The following is a 10950-nucleotide window of genomic DNA, read 5'->3' as shown; positions in this document are numbered from 1 at the left end:
TTACTATGGCTGCAAAATTCAAGGCCATCCTGGACTTCTTGAGACCCTTTCCTGAAAAACATATTTTTAAAAAATTTCTAGCCGGGCAGTGGTGGCACATGCCTTTAATCCCAGCACTTAGGAGGCAAGGCAGGTGGATTTCTGATTTCTGAGTTCAAGGCCAGCCTGGTCTACCGAGTGAGTCCCAGGACAGCCAGGGCTATGATCCAGAAGATCCTGAGTTCAAGGTGGCTGAGGCATTTAATCTCAGCACTCAGGAGGGAGCAATACCCCCACAGACTTGCCTATAGGAAAATTGGATAAAACCAATTCTTCAGTTATAGCCCCTTTTCTAAGATGACTGTAGCTTGTGTCAAGTTTATAAAAATCTAACCTCTCTCATCCTAAGAAAAAACAGAACAGAACAAAAACCCTTGAGACTGTGTCTTTCCCACCCAATTACAGCAGCCCCAGCAAACCGAGTTACTTCATGGGTAGCTCTGACACCCATAAAGAAGATTGGCTTCCTCAAGAGTGCCAGACAGACTGACTAGATTTACCTCCTCCGCCAGCTGTTTGTGTCCCAGAGATGAAGGCCTAGAGAAGATCCCTAAACTAAGCAAGCAATCTGTCATTCTGTGAGTCAGGATGGGTGCAGTCAGAAACATGCTTACAGGTTACAAGACGTTGGCTAACAGGGGAAAGTCTAAGAATCTAAGACTAGCTGGATAGGGTGGGGGTTGAGGGGTGGCACACATGTGTCTATAAACAACCACTCTCTCTATACTCCGGAGGCTGAGGCAGGGGAGTCCTGAATTGGAGGTCAGTCTGAGCCTCATGAGAACCTGTTTTAAATAAAATGAACTAAAATAAATGTAAGAACATAATAGGCTAGGCATGGTAGTGTACATTGTCAATCTCATCACTTAGAAGTCGAAGCAGGGGGATTGCTGAAAGGGCAAGGCCAGTCTGGACTATATAATGCCATGTCCCAAGCACTAACAACCCTTCACCCCGATACAGAAGTGTGATGGATTAAGAAGATTCAATTGTCCAGAAGGTTAAGACATGGGTGTGGGGGGGAGGTTACTGGGAAAGGGGAAAGCTTTTGGATTGTAAACAAAGAATATAGAAAATAAAAAAATATATTTAAAAAAATCTCGGAAAAAAAAAAGACATGGGTGCCCAAGAAATATGTCCCTCCCTCTGTATTCATCCCAAACGGAGCTCCAAGTCTCATTGGAAAGGGCACAGCTGTGGCCGGCTGGATGCAGAACTTGCCAGGGTTCTGGTGCGAGGCTTCTGGGGAAGCATCTGTATCCCTCACAAAAGGAACTGATAGCACTCTCTGTCTCCTCGTCCCCAACCACACATAACTTCTAGAGAACAAGACTTCCCATCTAGCCGTTCATGACAGAAATGCCACGGAGCCAGTGCTGAGTGCCGGTGGCCCCAGACTTACTCTGGGGCAGGGGAAGCCATCTTTCTTTCACCTCCTGAGATCAACTTCCTTTACTTGTCCCTGACAAGCCTCACTAAGAGTCCTCACCTGATGATGTACAGCTTGTTTCTGGCTTTAATGCAGTTAGTGTTTCAATGATACCACACACAGTTCCTTAAAATTCAAAATAGAACAAATTTGTATATGAGAAATTTGTATACGAGAAATTTGTATACGAGAAATTGTCATTTAAAGTTTTGATAGATTCATTTAGATTGCCTCTCAGAAAAAGGGAAAAGGTTATTCTATCTCTATCTATCTATCTATCTATCTATCTATCTATCTATCTATCTATCTATCTATCTTCAACATAGGGTTTCTCTGTATAGCCTTGGCTGTCCTGGAATTCAGTCTTTAGACCAGTCTGCCCTCGACTTCGCCTCCTTCTCCCTCCTGGGTGCTGGGATTAAAGGTGTGATCTACAACCAATACCTCTGTAAGGTTTTAATTTTAAATTGAAAAAATATTTTTCCAGGTTTATAGTTTATTGTACAAATTGAGTATTACCTGGTGGGTTCACATCAGCTTCTCCAGTCGAGGGCCTTAACAGATGAGGTCAGACATTTCAAAATCCATTTATGTTGCTTTCACAGCTCGAGTTTTCTAGGTCTTAACTTGAAGTATAAGACCAACACAGCAGGGGCTGGAGATATGGCTCAATGCTTAAGAGAACTGTTTGCTCAGCTGGGCGGTGGTGGTACACGCCTTTAATCCCAGCACTTGGGAGGCAGAGGCAGGCAGATTTCTGAGTTCCAGGCCAGCCTGGTCTACAGAGTGAGATCCAGGACAGGCAGGGCTACACAGAGAAACCCTGTCTCAAAAAACCAAAACTAAATAAATAAAAATAAAAAAAGAAAGACCAACAAAGCAATGCCTCTGTATGTGGGTGGGACACAATTCTTTGTACCTATGAGGGTATAAGAGTTGAAATATCAAAAAAAAAAAAAAAGCCGGGCGTGGTGGCGCACGCCTGTAATCCCAGCACTTGGGAGGCAGAGGCAGGTGGATTTCTGAGTTCAAGGCCAGCTTGGTCTACAGAGTGAGTTCCAGGACAGCCAGGACTACACAGAGAAACCCTGTCTCGAAAAACCAAAAAAAAAAAAAATGTTGAAATATTTTTAATACCAGTGAACTGGAATTGGACATCACTTTCTGGACCAGTCATGACTTCAGTCTTCTTCAGAATCATAAACTCTGCAGCTGATATCCTTAGACAAACCCAGAGAACAGCTGGGTGAGACGGGAAGACAGATCCTTCCTGCACATGACCGACAGGCCACTGTGACTCTTAAAAATTATTTTTAAAAAATTGTAAATTTTATATTTAGTGTGTGTGTGTGTGTATGTGTGTGTGTGTGGTGTGAGTTTGCACATCTGTTTACCATGGCGTGTGTCTGGAGGTCAGAAGACGGCTTGCATGAGTGGCTTCGCTTGTGTTATGAGTGCCTGGAATCAAACTCCCGTCATTAGACTGTGGAGAGAGCTCTTGCTGTTCTGGTTTATTTTACTATTCTTTCTTTCACTTAATTTGCTAATTAATTTTTGAGACAAGCTCACACTCCTAATCCCAGGCTCAAGTGAAGACACACACCTTTAATCTTATCTTTTATCTTACGAGGCAGAGGTAGGCAGATCTCTATATGAATTCAACACCCGTGTTTCTACTTATCACGTTCCAAGCTGGTCAAGGCTACATGGTGAGATCTTGTCCCAAAACAACAACAACAACAACAACAACAACAACAACAACAACAAAAAGACCTTTATATTATGGGCCCAGGTGATGGCAAGAACCTGAGTTTCATCCCCAGGCCCCACAGGGTAGGATGAGAGAACAGGTGTTTACTGTCTTGTTGCCCTCTGACCTCCACAGGCAGGCCATGATGACGTGAGCACAGCCACAAGCTGAACAAGGTGATTCCCGCCGGTCATCCTAGCAGTCGGGAGGTGGAGACGGGAGGATCAGAAGTTAAAGGCCAGCCGGGCGGTGGTGGCACACGCCTGTAAACCCAGCACTCTGGGAGGCAGAGGCACTCTGGGAGGCAGAGGTAGGCAGATTTCTGAGTTTGAGGCCAGTCTGGTCTACAGAATGAGCTCTAGGACAGGTAGGGCTACACAGAGAAACCCTCTCTCGGAAAAAAAACAAATCCAACAAATAAACAAACAAACAAACAAAAAAGTTAAAGGACAGATTGTTTGACTCTGACTCTAATAAAACAACAAAAAATTAAACAGAAAAAAGAATATCACAGCCTCACAGCCAGGCGGTGGTGGCACACACCTTTAATCCCAGCACTTGGGAGGCAGGCGGATTTCTGAGTTCGAGGCCAGCCTGGTCTACAGAGTGAGTTCCAGGACAGCCAGGGCTACACAGAGAAACCCTGCCTTGAAAAAAACCAAAAAAAAAAAAAAAAAAAAGAGTATCACAGTGGGGCAAAGGGTTGTCTTCTCTAGTGGGACAAAGTACATCCCATACTCGGTAATCATTAACTGTTTATTGTGACACAAATTCTTTCTCGACCAGTGCAAGCCCAGTGAAAAGACCCAGACATAGGTGGGCCTGGACAGCCCTGGCTCTTCAGTGTTTCCATGGACGCTTCTGCCAGGTTGGCTTGCCTTATGCCTGGCATAATGTAGCCATTCGCCCCACTTCTTTGCTTGCTGATACCTGTAGACTCATCTTCTGGATGTTGGTGGCTGTCCCTTGGAAGTGGAGATTGTGTTATTGTGTCTGTTGGTGTTACTATGTCTGACTGTGTAGCTGGATGCTCAGGCTTGGACGCAGTCTTCCTGCATAGTAGCCCACTTAGAGTGGTGATCCTGCCTCCACCTCTGGGGGTGGTAGCACTCCAGGCTTGCAACAAGAAACCTGGCTTTGACTTCTCTCTGTTACCAAGGATGCTGCCCTGAACGTTACTGTAGGAAGACTTTGTTTACAGTGTTTCATGAAATCTATAGAGGACTGCCCCCACCCCCCACCCCTTACCCCTAACCCCAACTCCACAACCACCGGAAGACCTCAGGGCCTGTGTGCAATCCTTGGGTTTGCAAAATCTTTTCTCTCTCCCTAAGAAGCTTCTTAGCGCAGGAGAAGGTGGTGAACACGGAGACTCATGATTTGATCAACACGCTAGAATAAGAGTCTGTGGGCTATACAGAGAAACCCTGTCCCCCCAAAAAAACGAAATCCAAAAAACCAAAAGAGAGAGAGAGACAGAGAGAGAGAGAGAGAGAAAGAGAGAGAGAGAGAGAGACAGAAAGAGACTGTGGAGCCCTAAATGGGATGCCAGTATCACCTATTCACCCCCGAGGCTCAAGGCTCTTTAGGGGGCAGAAAGACTGTAAGGGGCAGAGACAGTGGACAGTTCAGGACACAACAGGGCATCTGGCCATATAAACCTACAGTGGCAGTGGCAGCATGCACATAAGCTCCGGGAAAAGCCAAGCCTGATGGTGCTCCAGCAGTTTTACCCTTAGCAGAGGAGCTCCTGGCAACTGGTCACTAGGAGAGAGAAAGCCAGTCTTCCTCAGGTGGACGGCACAGAAAGGCTATCATTGCTCCAGTAGATGGTTCTACGCCCATGCACATAGAGCAGTACTAAGTGGACCCAGTGCAAACCTCCATGGACTTGGGGAAGAGGGAATAGGGTTGTCTTGATGGAAATGCTTCACATGCCTGCATACAGTTCCTAAACAACCACCACAAAAAAAGACATGTATCTTTAAGGAGTTTTCCCCTTATAAATACATCTTTAAAAAAGCTAGTTTTGGTGGTGTACTGCTTTAATCTCAACAGAGGCAGCATGAGGAGGATCTTTATGAGTTCTAGGCCAGATGGGGCTGTGATTATGTTATTTGTTAAATAATAGGGAAGGAGGGAAAGAGAGAGAGAGAGAGAGAGAGAGAGAGAGAGAGAGAGAGAGCGCAAAACTACACCAGAAAGTTTGTCAAAGTTCTCTGAATATGGTATTTCATTTTTTTCTACAAAACCCTATATGAATCTCAAATCTGGTTTACGCTTAAAAAAAAAAAAAAGCCTTCCAGATGGGAGGAGGGCTGCATCCCCTGAATTCTAGCACTCGGGAGGCAGAGGCAGGGAGATCTCTGTGAGTTAGAGGCCAGTTTAGTCTGCACAGTGAGTTCCAGGATAGCCGGGGCTATCTTTAAAAACAAACAAAGCCTCTACAGCTCCAAATTAAAGTCCAGATTCCTCGGTTGGGTTAGCAATCCTACCAAGCGTTCCTAGAAGGCTGTGTAGGAATATTAGTGTGGCTTTCAGGGCTTGGTGTTCTCAGCCCTAGAAGCAGGTTCCCACTGGAGGCTCAGTGCGGGCTGCCTGGTGACACTCTGGCTGCTTCACGGCAGAAGACAGGGGCGTGGGGGATGGGGGGTGGGGAGGTGCTGGAGCACTACAGACTTTTCACTTGGTTCCTGGCTTCCGGAGTTCCAGGTTCTGCCTGGCTGCCTTTTCCTTCCATGCTGGGCTGGGTTGGCTGAGTCTTTCCTCTGCACGTGGGAGCTGTCCACGTGTTCCTTTTGGAAACTTGCTTTAACACTTTAACGCCTGTATTTCCGGTATTTAGGAGGTTGGGGCTGGAGAGTTTGAGATCAGCTTAGGCTACAAGGGGAGACCTTGGCTTAAAAAGCCCTAAAACACAGCTGGGCGGTGGTGGCGCACGCCTGTAATCCCAGCACTCTGGGAGGCAGAGGCAGGCGGATTTCTGAGTTCAAGGCCAGCCTGGTCTACAGAGTGAGTTCCAGGATGGCCAGGGCTATACAGAGAAACCCTGTCTCGGGGGAAAAAAAAACAAATAAAAAAATCAACAAACAAACAAAAAGTCCTAAAACAAAACAAATTAATGTGAGTTTACCCTGCTTTCTGGATTTCATATCACCCAGGATGGCTTTGGACTTGCTATGTAGCTCAGGATGGCCTGAAATCCTCCCTGCCTCCAGGGAACACAGACTAGTTTAGTTTGTACTTAGCATTTGGATCACAGCTCTTTTAATATAAAATGCTCATGGTGGCCATAGGGCTCACAAAACCCCTAGTTGGGGACAGTAGCAGACTGAAGTACTACTACTTGGACCCTGGAGCCTTTATAGGGGAAACTTAGGCATGTCTGCCTAGGAGTTGGGTAAAGTTCCCATTTCAATTTGAAAAGCATGTGACAATGGCTGGTGGTGACGCATCCTATAAGGCTCGCAAGCCAGAGGGTGATCAAAGAGGGGATCTTGTCTCTGCAATCACAAGACGGGAAAATCAGAAAAAGCCCACGAGCCACCCGGGCACGCCAGCTTGGAAGCCACCTGAGTACAAGCGCATTCCCAAACGCCAGAGAGGCTGCCTCGCGGTATGCTCAGGGGTCCCCTGACCAAGCCAGTTTCGCTGTCCTCTGTCGCCACTGCATTCGTGCTGAGTAATGCTAAGGGTTAGCAGCTCATGCTCTTCCGAAATGCATGCAAAAAAAGTTCTGATTAGGAGAGAAAAAGAAAAAAACCAAAAAAACAAAACCCGGGGAAACTCTGTCACTTAGATCCTGGGTACCAACGTCGCCAAGGAAGGCGGGAGCGGGGGTCCTTGAGGACTGGATTCGACCTAAGAGGAAGAGAAAGGAAAGGGAACGGAAGACGCAGCTAGCACATCCTCTTAACCGCCCCAGAGGGCACAGGGGCCCTGGGGCTGCCTTTGGAGAGGTCCATCCCACCCTGTCAATCTTCTTCATCTGGTGTTGCGATTGGCTGGGGGCTTCCTTCTCCCCCGCGTCTACCTTCTAGTTGCTTGGGGTTTACTTCCCCAAAGTACACGGGCCCCACCTTGTGGATCAACCACTCCTGCCTGGACAGTGGGTTTCCGCCCAGAAAAAGAAATGTAAGCCAATGAGAACTTGTGCATGTAACTATTGGCTTGTCTGAGTGTCGCTCTCAGTGCATCCCGCCCTTATTTTTATAGACCATCCGAGTATTGGTGAGGCTTCATGTCCATCTGGGCTCTGGATTCTTCAGTTATAGGCAGATGAGGCAGCCACTCAGGAGCTCGGCCCCTGGACAAAGGCGCTGTCCAATCGCAGCCAAGGGGCGCGGCGGCGAGGCGGCCATTGGTCCCTGCACGCGACCGGGAACAGCATGTTCGGCTGAGCGTAGCTATATAGCGGGCGGCGGGCACGCGTGCCGCGGCATCGCGCGAGGGACGTCGCCACCTCCTCCCACGCAGCAGCCCTGTCCTCCCGCTCAGCCGCGCAGGTACATGGGCCCGCGGGTGGGGCTGATCGGATGCGGGCCGGGCGTGAGCCGAGCTGCGGCCGCGAGCGGGGCGCCCCGGGAGGCCGCGAGGCGCGTCCCCACCCCCACCAACGGCCGGCGCGGCCTCCTGCCTTGGGCCCCGCGCGTGGTCCGCCGCGCCAACGGCGGGCGTCACGCGTCTGGCCGGCCCTACGTGCTCCACGCGCATTCTCTGGCGCGCGCCGGCTCGCCGAGATGATGTAGCTGGGCCTGAACCCTAAGGAAGACTTCGGATATGGGGATGGGGGTTGGGGGAGCCCAAGCTGAGAGCGTGATCGCGCCTCCCAGGGCTGCAGAACGGAGGCGCGCGAACCCGGGATCAAGGGCTCAGTGGTGCAGAGACAGCCACGCCAAGACGTGATATCTCCAAACCCCACTGTTAGTCCCTGCACTATGCCGAGAGTTCCCTTTTTTCCCGCCTTTCCCGGTCACCTGGGTGCGATCAGGTAGGTACAGTGAACTGGAGAACGAGGTGGGACCAAGGCCTTCTGTAGGGAAAGGACAGGCATATGTGCAGGCTACGTGTCCGTGGGACACCATTGGCCACTGAGCTCTTGAACCTGGGGTGCAAACCTCAGCATGAGAAGGCCGGTGGTGGCATCTGTGCGAGCCAGTGGGGGGGACTCCAGAGAAGGGAGGTTACAGGTGGGGTGTTGAATGACTAAGAAGAACTTGGCTTTCTTCGCACCTACGTGGATAGATAGATGCGCCTCCAAGTTAGATTCTGGGGGGGAAAAGAGAAAAAACACAGCCAGTGTAATATAATTGAGTGTTCCCCTCGGCAGGTCGGAAACGCACCTCGAGGTATTGGGAAATTCCCGCCAGCAGGAAGTCAAAAACTCTGACATTAGGTCTTGATTCTTTAGACCCCTTTTAACTTCGAATGTTTTAGTTTTGAATCAGAACAAACTTAGATAAAAACCTTTGAGAAGATCATAAGTCCAAGGAAACGAAGAGTTTAAATTCTCACTGGAGTTGAGGTTAAAAGTTTGAAATTGGATAGGACCCGAGCTTCAGCTCAGAGGTAGAGCACTTGGCATGGAATAGAGGAAGCCCCAGGTTCAGTTACCAGAACCAGAGCCACAAAAAACGTCACATCTGAAATTGCTGGAGAGAGGATGGTGTCCAGTTATTGTGCATTGGGTTACAGTCACCGATTGGGTTTGTTGGCAAGCACAGCAGTTAAGTCTCCTGCCAAATCATCTATCATCAACTGCCTTTTTTTTTTTTTTTTTAATTCTTACTATGGAATCCTTACTGGCCTGGAACTTAGAATCATCTTAGTGGCAAGAGGTAAGGTTTAAGGTGCATCCCACCAAGTCCAGCTAAGTAATTTATGTTAGTACTTATTTGGCTGGACTTCGACAGTTTGCAAAGATATTTTCAAGGATTTGTGGTCAGCCTATCTATGTGCTGAGGATCACCTTTGCTCCCAGCTCGAGAAAGCACTTCAGATGGCAAATGTTTCCGACTCAAACAAGACTACAACAAAAGTGTTAAGACTAGCTCTCAAGGTGTACATCCTTGCAAAAAGTTAAAAACCAAGGAATTAAAGTTGTTTCTGTTTTCCAAGAAAATACAAAGTGGCACTAAACAACCAAACGCTGTGGGGATGCATGCTGAGCTTAACTGGCTTGCTTCTGAAAATAACATTGTTTCCTTGGAACGGGTTCTACTTAACCTGCACCTAGGGGTAGGCGAATGTTAGTAATTCACCTTTTAAAGTAAGGTGGTCAGTGACCTGCTTTTAACCTGGGAAGTCAAATATATCAAAGTGAAATGATGTAATTTAAGGGAATGGTTGTTAATCTCATCCCCGCACATTCAAAAGACCTGTGCTCTTGGCTTTAGGCAGGTGGTTAGTAGGGTGGGAATAGAAAACTCACTCCGTAGCTTAGTGTCAGAAAGCAGTGAATTAAAGCCTTGGCTGCTGCCTTCCAAGCTGGTCAGAGGTTACTGCTGGTGGAGGTCAGTCGTTTGAGCTGTGGTTCCAACAGGTACTACACTGGGCAGTTTCTTTTGTTTTAACTCAACATTTTGATTTTTAGTTCTCAGCTGTCAGTCCAATGCCTGAGCATTAGATTTTGGAAATGTGTGTTCCTGACCCTGCTTGAATGAATTTTTTTTTTTTAATTGTCATCTGGACAATGGACTCCCTGTGTTTCTGAACTCCATGGAAAACACAAGGCATAGGTTGACTTCAGTTTATTTTTAAATAGGTTTATGATTGCATATGGTACACCTCCCCCCCCCCTCCCCCCCCCCCCAGATATGGTCTCTCTCTGTAGCCCTGGCTGTCCTGGAACTCTCTCTGGATCAGGCTTGAATGAAGAAATCTGCCTGCCTCTGCCACTGAGTACTGTGCTACTAACACTTGCATTTTTTTATTTAAAGTGAATTAGTCCAGTGCTAACAGATTTAATAGAAAACTAAGAATTTGTAACTCAAACCAAGTTTTAAGTTATAGTGCTGAAATAGAGTTGTTTTTTAGAGTTTATATTACATTGCTGATTTACAGGGGAGGTAGTGGTCAAATAGGTAGATCAAGCTAGGTGTGGTAGTGTACATCTTTAATTCCAGCACTCTGAGGCAGAGGCAGGTAGCTCTCTTCCAGGCACCAGCCTTGTCTATATAGTGAGTTACAGGCCACCCAAGAGCTACGCAATAAGACCCTGTCTTGAAAGAAATAATGGTCCCTTTCCCCTGTAGTTGTTACAGTTAGTGGGGGAACCTTGTCCAAGTTCAGGAGAACCTTTATCTAAGCTTGGGAGTTAAATTTAGATTCAGCAGCTGTCATCGCACTTGTAGCAGGCGACAATAGTCTATTTACTATTTACAATAGTAAATGGAAATATTTACTATTCTCTACTTATCTAGGAATATTTACTATTCTCTACTTAGTTTTTTTTTTTTAAATGCAACTTTATTTGGAAAGCTGCACTGCTGTCCAGGTGATAGGACTAAGAACTGGGAACACTTGTAATGCATGGTTTGCATTACAGAGAGGAAAGAAAGTTGCAGCCTAGGACTGCTTTGCAGTGCCTTCCTAGGTGTAAGGAAGGCAAAGAGCAATGGGCCCCAGTTGCTCACTAAGTGGTTACTTAGTCGCTGTGGCAGACTGAAAGCAGGATCCAGTGTGGACTCTTACTGGACCGCAACCCCAGGCACTTTGAAAAATGGTCTCTGGG

General features: G+C 47.4%; 1 protein-coding gene across 1 annotated transcript in view; it reads left to right on the top strand.

Annotated features, from left to right (window-relative positions):
• Positions 1 to 7605: 7605 nt before the first annotated feature.
• Positions 7606 to 10950, top strand: part of G3bp1 (G3BP stress granule assembly factor 1) — a 28582-nt gene continuing 25237 nt past the window's right edge. Inside the window, exon 1 of the mRNA XM_052193895.1 lies at positions 7606 to 7723. The gene's annotated coding sequence lies outside the window, so the exon portion shown is untranslated. The remainder of the gene's footprint in view (positions 7724 to 10950) is intronic.

This window comes from Apodemus sylvaticus, chromosome 10 (assembly GCF_947179515.1).
Source record: "Apodemus sylvaticus chromosome 10, mApoSyl1.1, whole genome shotgun sequence".
NCBI classification, from domain to species: Eukaryota; Metazoa; Chordata; class Mammalia; order Rodentia; family Muridae; genus Apodemus; species Apodemus sylvaticus.
This window is presented reverse-complemented; position numbering and strand designations above follow the sequence as displayed.